This window comes from Aythya fuligula, chromosome 15 (assembly GCF_009819795.1).
Source record: "Aythya fuligula isolate bAytFul2 chromosome 15, bAytFul2.pri, whole genome shotgun sequence".
Lineage (NCBI taxonomy): Eukaryota > Metazoa > Chordata > Aves > Anseriformes > Anatidae > Aythya > Aythya fuligula.
The window spans coordinates 9,747,557-9,761,816 of NC_045573.1; the positions used below are offsets into that span (position 1 = coordinate 9,747,557).

At 39.5% G+C, this 14,260-nt stretch overlaps 1 protein-coding gene across 1 annotated transcript in view; it reads right to left on the reverse strand.

The window, feature by feature from the left end:
* BMERB1 (bMERB domain containing 1) overlaps positions 1 to 14,260 on the reverse strand; it is a 50,989-nt gene that overhangs the window by 10,927 nt on the left and 25,802 nt on the right. The gene's annotated exons all lie outside the window — the stretch shown is intronic.

The window sequence follows — 14,260 nt, forward strand, 5'->3', positions numbered from 1 at the left end:
GGAAAAGAGGAAGAACTGGATAAGAAAGCCCTTGGAAGGCCATTTAATCTAAACCATTACAATGGACCTCCCTATCTCCCTCTCTTTTCTTCCATGTTCTCTGGTTCTTGGATGTGAGCAGTTAAAGCTTAAGAGAAGTTACTGCTACTTCTGGGGGGAAAAAGAGGCAAATTCCAGTGGATTTTTCATTTGAAAAATGGATAGTCAGCAAGACTGAGAGCATATTTGTAGCACTGTCAGACCTCTTAAGGAAGTAAAAAAGAGGTTTGGGGAATAAGAGTACAGGAAGATGCATAATAGAGAAAAATAAAACTCCTTTGGGTCTCAACCTTCTACAGAGAAGCTGGAGAAATATGGTGAGACTAATTCTGTAGCACTTTCAGTTGCATGTTCTAGGTGAAATCTGTCAGATTATATGAGGAAAAGCTACACAGACTGTTGTCCAGCATATTTAAGAGCACTGTTATGCTTCCTGTGCACCTGCAGCACAATCAGGTTGTTGTTCTGTGCTGAATGCAATAGGATCCCTATAGATACAGCATGGCATGGGGTACTGAAATAATATCCTCCAGGCCTGTTTCAGCAATCTGCTGCTCAACATATATGTATAAAATTTGCAATATAAACACAACCTTTGCTGAACTCTCAGTCCTCCGGAATAGACAACACATCCTTTCCAGTCCCTGCAAAACCATTTTTGATGTAGAAAAACCACCAGTAAACCAAACAGCAGTTATAATATTTCAGTTCCCCCCAAAGCTAAGCTTTAAATGTCTGCTCAGCAACCCTAAACACATGAGTTACAAGGATGATAAAACATTTCTCTTATTAAGAGCCCAAATCCATTCCTGGAGTCGTTGCAATAGTATTGGAGTAGAGCTGAATTCTTAGTGTGTTTCCATGTATTCTTGATGAACTGTTTGATTTTCTCCTTTTCTCATTCTTGATGGCTTACTGCCTTCTGTAGGCTTGGCGATATCACAGAAGGATGCATTATTCTTTTTTCCTCTTGTTTTTTCTAGCTGTATTATCAAAACCTAAAAGCAGACTCTCGGTTTGCCCAAAAAAAAAAAGATAAAATACTCATAACGAATAAACAGCGCGAGCAGAAGATTTTCTAAACATGTCACAAAATGACAGGAAAATAAGTGGGTCGGAAGAGCCTGCAATAATCGGGCATGGTGACTCAGCCCTGATGCATGTTTCTTTGGTCCACTTCCCAGGAGCAGAGCGCTCCGAGCGCTGTCATTGCCACAGGAGCCCCAGGTGAGGTGCCAGCGTGAGTCACCTCTGCCCGGCACCATCTGGGCCGAGGGGAGCAGGGCAAGGAAACAGAAAGAGGAGACCTCTCACTCAGCTGCACCCTGGCAGGTCTCAAAGGCCGGGGAAGATTAACAGCAGGCAGGGAGGGATTAAAAAAGAAACATTCTGTGCTGGACGTGGCAGGAGTGTTTTGTTTTGTTTCAACTGAAATTATTCCAGGACAGCTAAATTCTTCATTCTTTATTTCCACCTGGGGACGAAAACCTGACTCCAATAGTATAAAACTCAGGTACCATCTATAGCCATGCTTTCTTCAAGAAGAAAAGCAAAAATGATAGTAAAAAGCAATAGGAAAACCACTAAATGCTCACCATAATGGTCAGCCAGAAAGAAAAAGAGGTGGCCAACCAGTCTGTCAAATGCTTAAAATTGTAAGAGCTATTAATAACAGCTGCAAAACCACCAAATATATTTTCCATTTATTTTAGGAGAAGCAGAGCAGTTCAGCTTGTCTAGACAGCTGCTACCTTTGCTGAATGAATTTTGAAGATAGAAAAAGGTCTGTGCTCCCTCTGACATGTCTTGGGGAGTGGGGGGTGAGATTATGTTTTCTGTTGATTTTGTTGATTTCTTTCCCTCTCTTTCAAGAGGCTTTGCAAGCACTTAGATTATTTTTAGTTCTGTTTTAATGTACCCCCATCCCAGAAGGAAAATACTCAGAGAAATGTTAGAGTTCTTGAAGACTTTGATAGTGCATGCCCAAGAGATGGCACAAGAATCAGCTGTCATGCTGAATCACACGTTGACATGAGTACATGTATCTGGAGAAGGTCTTATAGGGATAAGACGCTCATCTCCTTGGTGGTGTCACCAATGAACGTGTTGAACACCAGCCAAGCACAGCCAGAAGTGATGGAGGGATCTGGCTGAAGTAAAGAGCTGTGCAGAAATAGAAGCAACTTGCTACAGACAGAGATGGCAAAGTGTAGTCAAGCTGCAGATTTGTTAAAGTGAGGACTGAGGTGTCAGGGAGGATGCCTTTGGAGACTTCAGGTATTTAAGGCCTTCATGAAGCTGCGGGGAAACAGAAATGGTGAAAGTATTCTGTGAATAGACGGAAAGGAGAAGTTTAAGTATGCCCACTCTTCTATGTTTGACTTCATTTTGTCCCTGTCAACTTATCTTAGTTTCTTAAAGCTCCTAATTATAAAGCTGTGAAATCACAGGCGACATTTAATGAATATACCACACGTTTTCTGAGTCATTATGGTATGTGTTTATCACCTTGTTATTTAGCTCAGCACCTGGTAGACAGAGCTGACAATTAAGATAACAGATTGCTGACCATCCTGCTTGGCAGGTCAGGTTACAAATCAAAACCCTATGATTAACTTTAACTATTAAAATAAGGGACTCCACCTTTTCTAGTTAAAAACACTCTCCAATGGATAGAAGCCCTGGACTGCCACATCGTAAAGTTACGTTGTAATTCAGCTGTCTTTTCATTCAACTGAAGATGGCAGGACTTGAAAATCCTAGTCCCTGGAGGTCACATTTAAGGCGTATTTCAGAGAAATTCAGAACAGTGTCTAAAGAAGCTGTCTGTATTTCATTCTTACTGACATTGTTAAATTCTCTTGAGCTTGGCCATCGCTGCCAGTTATGAAGTTTTACAGCCAGCTTCAGTAGTAATAAGAGAAGGAGCTTTCCTCGAAATGCTGCACTGTAGAAGGAAATATTTCTCTCTGTGACAAAAATTGTCTAATCTAATTTATCTAAAAACATAAAATACAGTCGTTGGATTTAAATTCAGAAGTATCTAAGCGCCATCACAGTAGCATACAGAAGATTGAATGTTAAAAGCACAGGGCCAACTTATGTATGCAGTTCATTTAAACTGGTCTGGTAATTTTATTTTTTGTTATTAGGCAGTAGAAGTAGGAACCTCTAGTTTTGGCCATGTATCATTTTTAGCAGAATCAGCGATAACTTTTCTTCTTAATTTGCCTCCATATTTGACTTTTCTTATTTTTAAAACCAGAAGAGCAACTATTTTCTACCAAAGCTGAAAAGAATATGAAAGTATCTGGCATAAAATTAAACACTGGCAGCCAGTCTATCTCAGGAGTTTCCAATTCACTGCCGAATCACAGCTGATCTGTACTCTTCTATTTATAGCTGAAGACAAGTGAGAGAGACCACAGTGAGATCACACAGCAAGAGTTGTATGTTATTACAGAGCGTCTTCAACAAGTGGAAGATCAACTGTGCAAAAGGGGGGGGCCACAATATTGCTGTGAGTACTGTATATGCACGATGTGTTAAGCATACATTATCTTATAACACATTATCTATTAACAGAGGTCACTCCATTCTCTAATCATGCAAACCAGACCATGGGTAGCTGAGAACTGAAGTCAAAAACAGTTTGCTATGAACAGTTACATTTGGAAATGCAGTGTTAAATTACTGACCTAAGAATGACTAATTCAAAAGATTAAAGATGGACAGAGCTGCTTCCTCTTCTGTTAACAGCAATTTGTGACAACCACAGCATCTACTCAGTGTAGAAAATGTTATTTAAAGAAAAGTTGCTATGACATAATTATTTTCCTAGCTGCCCAATAGAGATAGTAATGAGAATTTCCCCCTTTTGCATTTTTTTCTAAGATGCAAATATCTTAACTAACAGGTACCAAGCCTACAATTCATTAAATACTTTTCTAATTATGTTTATCATTATACAACAATATAAAAATATATTTATTTTCTGAGTCTTTTAGCATAGTACTTTCACTGCCACATGGTTGAAATTGTAATGCCAAATTTTCCTCCGCAATTGATTGCAATCAAACAGGGCAAAGGAGATGGGTCTGCAGAGAGATCAATGTGAACAAAGGGATTTTTCTTGCCTCTCTGAGAGCTAACTTGTATTTACACTTCCATCTTAACGTGCACGATATCGAGCTTTGCAATTCTATCCTGAAGTTGCGTTCCTGAGGCTTCCAGGCTCCCATCTGTAGAGCTGGGGATTCTCGCTAGAGCTGAACTTTTCAGGAGTTCCCAGTCCTACAATGGACACACCGACCTCCCTGGGGCTTCCAAGTCCATGGCTGTCCCCTAGAAATGCTTTCCCTAATCTCAGAAGCCTTAGGCTTGGCGCCTGGCAACTTCCCTTACAGGTACTAGTTTGGGCCACTTCCCAGCTTACAGTTTCCTTGTTATTCCCTCAAAGAGGCTGGGTATTTACAGATGAAACACCACTGGAATGTGCTTGGGATGGGAAAGGTGAATGGAAAATAGAGTCACAGCCACAAATTAACCCTATCTTGCAGAACAGCGTGTACCACACCAGGCTATGCCAATGGGACATCCCTCATAAAGCTGGGCTTGGTATTTTCCTTTATGGGATTTGCCCACATCCTGACACGTATATTTATTGAAATATATGCATCATCACACAACTGCCTCATTCTCTCTAGGATCCCAGAGTGCACTGTATGTTCCTAGAGCAAGACATAATCTGAAAAGAGAAAAAAAAAAAAAAAAAAAAAAAAAAACACCACAGGAAGGAATTCATAGCAAGTTATATTGCATAGCTAAGATTATAGTACTGTGAAGGACAGATGTATTACTCCTTTCCATGAAAAGAGATTTTATCAGAAACACAGACAACAGCTACAACTCTATTCATAACAACAACAAAAAAAAAGTTGGTGGTGTTTCTTTGCACTATAGTAACAGCTAGATGCCAAAATCAGAGAAAAGTACTGGGTGTTATACATAGAAGTAGTCTTAAGAGAATTCCATGCTTAACAGAGGAGAGAAAACAGAAAATACACAGAGCAAAGAAAAAGTAGCAGGGAAAGAATCAAAACTAGCCAAAAAAGCAAAAGCTGGAACATCTGCTCAGCAATACATAGCCAGCAAGTGATTACCACTACCCACACCTTTGACATTTGGTGCATGTTTTTACACCTCTCCCTCCTTCTTACACTCACCCAGTGTGATGCTCATTGTGTGTCACTCTTGCCACATGTGCCATTAAGCCACTGAAAATTAACAGCTGATGCTACATTCACGAGTCACTAGAAACAAAGCATTTGGTCGAAGATTTAACTAAAATTTAAAATGATCTTCATTCATACAAAGGCAACAATCACTGCAGCATTTTCTCACTTCAGAATAGAAATATTCTGCTTATGCAGGCTCCTTTGCACAGCAGTACTTTTCAAATTTAGCCAGTAAGGAGAGAGAGACTGTTTAATTTTCCCACTTTGTGTGAGTCTAGGATATTTACTGTACCCATTCTAAATTTGAACACAGGCTTTCTAATTCATTTTATTGAAGGTAATCATAACCAAATGAATTAACCTCTCATTTCTGCAGTTCTTGTATAGCTTCACTTTACAGTGACCGCATAAAGCCAGGCAATCAGCAGACATACCTTCAGAGAATCACAGAATGGTTTGGGTTGGAAGGGCCTTAAATCCCATTCAGTTCCAATCCCCCTGCCATGGGCAGGGACACCTCCCACTACATCAGGGTGCCCAGGGCTTGTCCAACCTGGCCTTGAACACCTCCAGGGATGGGGCATCCACAGCTTCTCTGGGCAGCCTTTTCCATTGCCTCACTACCCTCTGAACGAAGAATTTCCTCCTAACATCTAATCTAAACCTCCCCTGTTTTAGTTTAAAACCATTTCCCCTAGTACTATCAGTATCTGCCCATGTAAAAAGTCATTCTCCATCTTTAAGTATCTTTAAGCTCCCTTTAAGTACTGAAAGGCTACAATGATGTCCACACGGAATCTTCTCTACTTCAGGCTGAACATCCCCAGCTCTCTCATAGAAGAGATGCTCCAGCCCTCTAATCAATTTCATGGCCTCCTCTGGACCTGCTCTAAGAGCTCCACATCCTTCTTGTGCTGGGGGCCCCACACCTGGATGCGGGACTCCAGGTGAGGCCTCATGAGGGCAGAGCAGAGGGGGCCCCTCCCGGCCCTCCCTGCTGGTCACACCTCTGTTGATGCAGCCGGCCTTCTGGGCTGCAGGCACACACTGCTGGCTCACATTGAGCTTTGCAGCCCCCAGAACCCCCAAGGCCTTCTCCACAGTACAACAAACCTTGCTGTACTTCAAAATACCGATAAGCTGTAATAATCCAAAAGACATAAAGGTAAGAATCCTATCTGACCTTTGTTGTGTGTTACTATCCTTAAAAAGAACTTTCGCTGTTATTTTTTCTCCATGATGAATTTACCCTAAGTTTAAAAATCCACCTTAATGTCCAATAAATATGATATAGACTAACAACCATTAGTTACTACCCCACCTGTACTACTACTGGCAATAGGTACATCAATGTCATAGCAGCAAAAGAGAGATTTCTTGTTGTTTTTGTTTGTTTGTTTTTGTGAAGTGGGAAAAGGATAAAGATTAAAAAGGCAAAGTAAGCCTAATTGGAAGAAAACAAAAACAAAAACAAAAACAACAACAACAACAACAAAAAAAAAACTCCAAGGATTAATTATTTATGCTGGCCTGCTAATGAAGCTGTGGGGCTGCTATCAGGAGTTTATTACCAGGGCAATGTTTAGTTGCAGCATATGTATAAATGTATCTATGTAAAAGGTAATTGTTCCTGAGATTATAAGTAAGCAAACGTAATAGTGTAAAATGGTCTGAAAAACAGAATGGATCTACGGAGAATTTGGATGATGTAGATGTTATGAGCACTCTGGAGATGAGGGAGTGATCTAAAGTGTGTATGGAGAGCGTACAAAGACAATGACCAATTTTAATTCTAAGTCATTGTGGAGGTAAATCTGGGTTTTTCAGTGTTAGTTTAGCACTGTAACAACCACACAGACATTAAGCAAATATTGTGTGTATTATATTGGTAATATTTTTACCAATAAAACAAGGTTAATGAGGTAAGTAAAGCTATTTTCAATAATCACCTAGAGCAAACTAACAGGGCTTACTATTTAATATCCTGTATGCTCTGTACATTAAAAAATTGCCATTCAATATTGCCCACGTGGCAGAAATAACCACTCCCAAGATAGCTATCACAGGCAGAAGCAGCTTCCACAGTTTTAGTTCAAGGTCATCCAATATAGCTGGCTTCAAGTTTTGCTCTCCATCTGGAAGGCCAGCAGTATCAGGCACTGGCAGATTTCCCAAGGAGCATGTTTCATGATGACAGGGAATGCTATTTTATAAGAACTCAGTGCCTTTTCTGTTCACAGCCATAGGCAGTAACTGTGGATGATAAAATCTCACCTATGCTATTAATATTTACTGGGTCAGAATACGCTAATATATTTTTAAATGCACAGATTCTGCACAACAAATGCTCCTGAACTTCAGTTTTTTATCTGTTCCTGTCTCACAGAGTAGTCTGAGGTTTTGCTGCCTGACCATCCATCAGCTGAATGGAGCCAACACGTGCATTATCCATTTTTACAATCATGTTTTTCAGGGTGGTAGATTTCCATGCTCTGCAGTGATATGAATCCTAACTGCTTCTGAAGCCAAACACAAGTATCCATAGCAGTAACACATTAAATGCACAAGGTGGAGGACACTGCATGAGCAGCTCCCTTGGCTTCTGGGTCTGTTATCTCACCAGAAAAGAAAAGGGGGAAAAAAAAAAAAAAAAGTGGAACAGGAGAATTTCAAAGGCAGACAGCGTGTGCAAGTTCTGAAGTGGTATGTTTGCTTTCCTTAGCAGCAAAGACAGATTGGAAATTTACAGTTTGACCCAAAACTCATATTACAGAGAACATTTTAGGAAATGAGCTGAGAGAAGCATGAGAAGAGAATGAGAGGGAATGCCATCTAACTATAAATGGATGCTTTTATGTACATACTGTCTACTTCGTATCAATATGGCCTGAGTCCTCAGCTTTTCTGAAAATAAACTCAGAAGAGCTGGAGATAGTAGATGATGGTTTTAAGCTGTGTTTTCATCTCATGGGCAGGTCAGAGGTGGTCACAACAATTCCTAGCATAATTGTGAAAGTTCTTTAAATATCAGCAGATATTGTGCATAGATATTTGTCTCAGCTAAAATATGATTGTATAATGTAAATTGGGGCATTATCTAATCGAGGAAAGCTTGCTTTTATAATCTGAAAATTTGTGCCACTTCGGGTAATTATCCATAGCAAGAAGGTACTCAGCTGGAAATAATGTGGAAAACCTGTATATGAAGAGTACAGCTGTCTTCAGCTGCCCTTCTTTTCCTTAAAGTATGAAACAATAGAAGGGACTAAGCAAAGGACAGGTTGACAAAGGCTAATATCTCACTTGCAGTTTGCACCAAGCTGTGAGAAACATCATGACCCATTAAGTGATTGTTTCAGCTGATTTTGCTTCCTGTATTTCTTTGTATTGTTAAAAAAGAAAAATACAAATAATCAGAAAGCTGGCCTCTTTTGTACATGCTACCAATATGAAATATTCCTGTGGTATAAAGTGTGTAATCTGTTTAATTGATAGAAGAGTTCAGCTACTTCAATTGCCTTTCAAGTCACAACTTATTAGGGTTCAGGTTTCAGGCTAAGAATATAATCATTCTGCCATCATACTTTGAATTTTATTGAACTTCACTAAGCAAATTAAAACCCCACATTTTACAATATTTTTGTCAATAAAAAAGCATCACAAATTTCAAAGTTTGACAAAGTCACACTGTTTACATGTATTTTGTTTTTCAATTATTTTATTTTTTTATTACTGAGACTTGTCTCACATTATGTTTAGCACACTAGCAAGATTTTTCTACTTCTGTCTGGAAGGCAGACACATAAGAGTAGAAAGAAGTTTAAAAGCAGTACAAAAGAGAGAACAACCACGTGTATCGAAACTGTATTTGTGGTCTTCACTTAAAAATCGCTGCTATTTCATTTTAAGACAGGAGAAATCATCTCTTTCCACTGTTTTCAATGAGTTCCATGTATTTTGGGAAGTTTTTCTTTAGCACAGTGATAGGCAGACCACGTAAGTATCTATATTTGTCTTTGAGAAAACAGCAAATTTTTGGCCTGGCACTGTAAACTCATAAATATTGCTCTGTGGAGCTGTGGCCTTTACATGATTTGTGGGCCTGGTACAGGTAAAACTGCAACACCTTAAGGATGTCTCCTGAATTTTAAGGTAATGTTGACAGATATAAGTCTATACCTGAATTATCCACTGGTCAGGGAAGATGCAATTTCTGGAACCTGTCAGTAGTAGTTGTAGTCATCGGAGGCGGTCACTGGAAAAACATAGTTTTTTGAGAGCCTTAGCTGGCAGCCCACAGCCCTCTGTGCCACACGGCCCAAGACACAGTAAAAGGTGTGCAGGTAGCTTGTGAGGAAGGAAAAAAAATCCTCAGAACTATTGGAAGAGGAAGGTGGGTACCAGGAGATCAGTCTGCGCAATCCCTACAGGCTACGCAGCCATTTTGTGTTGTGTGGCTGAGTGCCCACCAACTGGGCAGCCATTTTATGTTGTGTTGTTGAGCACCCACCAACTAGGCAGCCATTTTGTGTTGTGTGGTTGAGTTCCCACAGACTGGGCAGCCATTTTGTCTCATAGAAAGACACGGTGTTTATTTGGCCTGTGAGATCCAGTAGGCAGGTAGTATTGCCTCCTGTGGCTTCACAGTGGAAGGACTCCTTCTAAACTTGAAAAATAAAAGTGTGTCTCTCATTAAAGGAAGTTTTGATGCCCTTTCCCTTCTTTAACCCAAATCATGAACCTGCAGGTAGGTGAAGTCTTTTGTGATTGATTTTAGCATCATGTGAGTGACTGCTGCTGACTGGGTACCCAAATCTCTTTCAAAAGGTGGAAACCTTCTTCCTGAAGAGACAAATCTTTCAGTGGCCCAGAGCAGAAACTGTAAGTAATTTTAATTTCCAATAGAGCATAAAGTAACTTGCTTATTTAGTGCCACCACTGCAAAGAAGTGGAGCAAAAAGGGGGGAAATTCGTTAAAAATAAATAAATAAAGTTTTGATATTTTAACTCAATACTTGGTTACAGAAATCCATATGATTTTTTATTTTTTTTTTTTTTGTGCAAATCTAATTGTAAGTTTCTTCACTTTAATTTGAGAAAACTGAAAATCTGGGTCTGTTGAATTACTGATATGTTTGATAGACATAGGCTAACAGATCAGGTACTGAATAGAACCTGCTTAGATTTATATTAGAAAAAAGATAAATATATAGTATTAGATGACTTTGGAACACTACTGAGTATCACCGTTAAAGTCTGATATTATCAAGTCCATTTATTTTTAAACTAAATCCCACTGCCTGATTCTCTTCCTCTGATACTTTAGGTCTTGCTTTGACTTAATAATGATGATTAAGTATCTGTCTTTTCTTTCTTCACCATCCCACTCTTTCTTTCACCCCTACTGAGTGACCCTTTTAAAGCTTTTAAGAGGAACTATCTAGTAAAGATTTCTAGCTACTGAATTGATACCAACCGTGAGTACTGTGATGTAACATTTGTGTAGTGATGGAAGAACAACATATTTTATCCTTTTTGTTGTCCTACAGACTCCATTAGTCATTGGTGTTATTTTCTTCTGTGGGGGAAGGTAATATGTGCCTCAAAATATTAACACCAACTAAAATAAGGTCTCCCTGCCTTAACTTTAAAAGCGAGCAAAGTTATCTGTATGTCTTGCTAAATATTCCCTCACTGGAGTTCACGTTGCTTTGAACAGAAAAAGATCTTCGAAAATTTGAGAGATACAATATGTAGATCACAGCTGAGAAACGGCCTTAAAGAATATTACATTATATTAATGATCTTGCATAGCAGCAGGAAAATTTAGCTGGTTCATGCACAGAAGACTGAGAAAATGCAAACTGACACCAGGCCTGCTGAGCATCCACACACTGCTAGGTTTTGTTTGTTTGTTTTTGTACTGTCTGTTATGCTAACCTGGAGCATTTCTCTGCCAAATGCCCTTATTTTATGGCTACTGCATTTGTTTGGGCAAAATGTTGACATAACTGTTAGAACATAACAAGTCTTGTTGCAAAGCTGTTTCATACATCAGTGAAGGTGAGTTTTATTATTGCACCTTGGTCTGCTTTGTGCATCTTCTTCAAGGTAAACAGTAATTTCAGTTAGCTGCCAGAGCAAGGTACTTCCATAGATTAAACCTCCATGGCTCTGACAGGGGAAAGGCTTGCTCTAATTTCTGTCAACAACGGGTCTGGCTTGGGGTGTTTTGTTTCCTTATTCTTAAGTGTAAACATTGTTAAAATACAGAATCTGTGTAGTGAAAAAAGAACTGTGGTAGTTGCTGGTGTGTGTAAGTAAAGCTGACAGGCTGCAATGCCTCCAACAGAGGAGAGCCACAGCCACCATTTGGGCTTGTGATACACTCAGAGCATAAACCCTCTAGCTTATTCCTTTTTTTTTTTTTTTTCCTCTCCTTTAAATAACAGCTACAATATACTTTGTCCTAGCTTTAGGATCTGGCTACATGTGAATGCAAAAAATAAGTAATACAGAGAAACAGTGAGAAGAATGAACCATTATTTTTTAAAAAGCAGATACAGATGTAATCTGTGGCTGGATGTGTAACTGATACGGAATTAGTGCATCATATTGTTCATGCTTTTGTAAGAACTAAATAACACCCAGTTATATGAAGAGAATTTCTATTCTGTTGCTAACAGCATGAGAGAAAAAACAGCAGGAATACAAACATACCACACATTGTCTCTGTTACTATATGTATGTCTTATCCTTTGTTATAATAGAACAAAAGGCTAAAGTGGGCATACAAACTAAAGCGATCTTGTTCTCATTAATGCTATCTTCAATTCTATGGTCTGGGCACAGGTGTAGCAGTACTAGTTGGCAGCCACATGTTCAAAGCCAAGTGAGTTTTAAACCTTTCTGACACAGTGCAGTTTCATGTAGTTGGTTTTATAGGTCATTCATTGGAGAATCTAGTCCTGTCAAGAGAAACTAATTACTAAAATTCATGACCTACATACAGACTTCTTGTCTTGGTATACTGGCAATCCACTACTTCAGGAAATAACTGAAAAGCAGTAAATATGGCCACATATAAAGTCTTCCACAGTATGTCTGTGAATGAGAGTTTATGTAATTTGCCTAAACAGGTACAAAACTTGGACCACTGAGGTAACTGTGATTTGTGCTGTTAATCTCAGCAGGAGGTTAATGTATTCAGGTTAATATATGTTGTTAAAAGACAAATACAGCCGGGCCCCTGTCATTGTAAACTACTCAGAATGAAAGGCAGTAAAGAACAGCTGCTGACACACTAGTTGGGCACCACTAGCAACATCCTTACCATTCACTGTTTTTGTCAGGAATAAAATGTAAAAAACATTTTTACAAATTAGACAAAAGTCAAATAGATAATTTGCTGGACTCCAAAAGGGTATTAAGGGAAGCATGTTCTAATTCTGGAGGTCCTTGTGTGAGAGGGACTGCTTTTTGTTTCACATATAGTGCAGCCAATATAAAGAATTTGCTTGTTATAAATGGGCTTAGAAAGATAGGAAACCTACAGGGGGCTTTAAAAATCATGATCAGTGCAGTCTTGGGTTGCAAGCAGAGTGCCAGTACAGACAGAGATGTAGCTCACCGTTTTACCCTGTGGTGTTAACAAACTGAATTTTACTTCCTGAACAATTAATGAGCAGAGCCAGGACATTGTGCTACAGAGAAGGGAGGAGTCAGGCTAGAAACATGGGTGAACATCCCTGGAACAGTTGGTGTGCTGCTGCTGAAGGAATGAGAGGGGCTGTGGCACAGACCTCAGTCTGAAGGCAGTGGCAGCAGCAACCAGCTTAGCTTTCCAGGACTTAGGAAATACAAAGTAGTAGAGCCATCTCTGACAGTTGCTGCCTCTGTCACCTGCCTGCTTTGCTAATACCTAGGACCAGCTTTAGTGGAGACTTTGATACAGCTGCTCAGAAAAGCTTTGCTCACTGAGACAGTGGACAGCTGGGGAGTCCTCCTGGGTAGCTCTAGGCAGGGCATGTTTGGATATCTAAGGCAGGAAAAGCACTGTGCACAGAACGAATGTCAGTTATATTCCCTTTTCAATAACCAAGCTCCTCTGTGTTCAGTTCATTACTGCAATACCTGCCAAGCAATACAGAGGGGTGAGTGTGATGAGTGTGAGCACAGGGGAAATGAAAAGAACAGACTGGATACAAGAACAAATAGAACAAGGGGAGAACATGCAGAAATATGACAAGCTGGTGTCTACCATGGCTTTCATTCACTGGGACAGTTTATTTCTGTCCCAGTGAATGAAAGCCATGGTAGTTTATTTCTGTCCCAGTGCTTTGTTTGATATAGAAAACGTTAAGAGAACTGTAGGGTTCAATTATGTGGCTTTTTTCAGATTAAATTTATGTACAAGCCAATTATCAAGTACTAACTTGATTACCAGGAGCAAATATGACAAAACTGGGTTTGTTTACTGTATTTGTAGCACTACAGCACTGTTAAAGGTCAGAGTAACTGTAACGAGTCATTATTTCCAAAAATCTCTAAGCAGTGACTGTATATATGCTCTGTGCTGTTTGCAGGTAAAGCTTCCTACGTCTGGCAGCACAAGTAAGTCAGGGCCCTGAAATTAACCTCCAGTAATAATAGTTAAAGTGCCAGTCTTATCTTTTTACCTTACAAGCAGAAGAGATGATCTCTGGAGGTCCCTTCCAACTGAAACCATTCTGTGATTCTGCGAGATTTTTTTTCCTGGTAATGTAGCTTCATTATTGCCAAGAAATGGTGTTCAGCAGGTTTTTAGACCTACTGGAGTCGGCCTGTCAGCAAAGGCGCTAGTTTCTGATCTCCAATAGTCAAAGAGAGATGGAACTTCAAAATAATATACTCCCTATTAATAAGTCCTTATCTTCTAAATTTAGTGATAAAGGAATATAAACCTTACTGACTTCATCATCAGAATGGGATTAATATTCATTAAC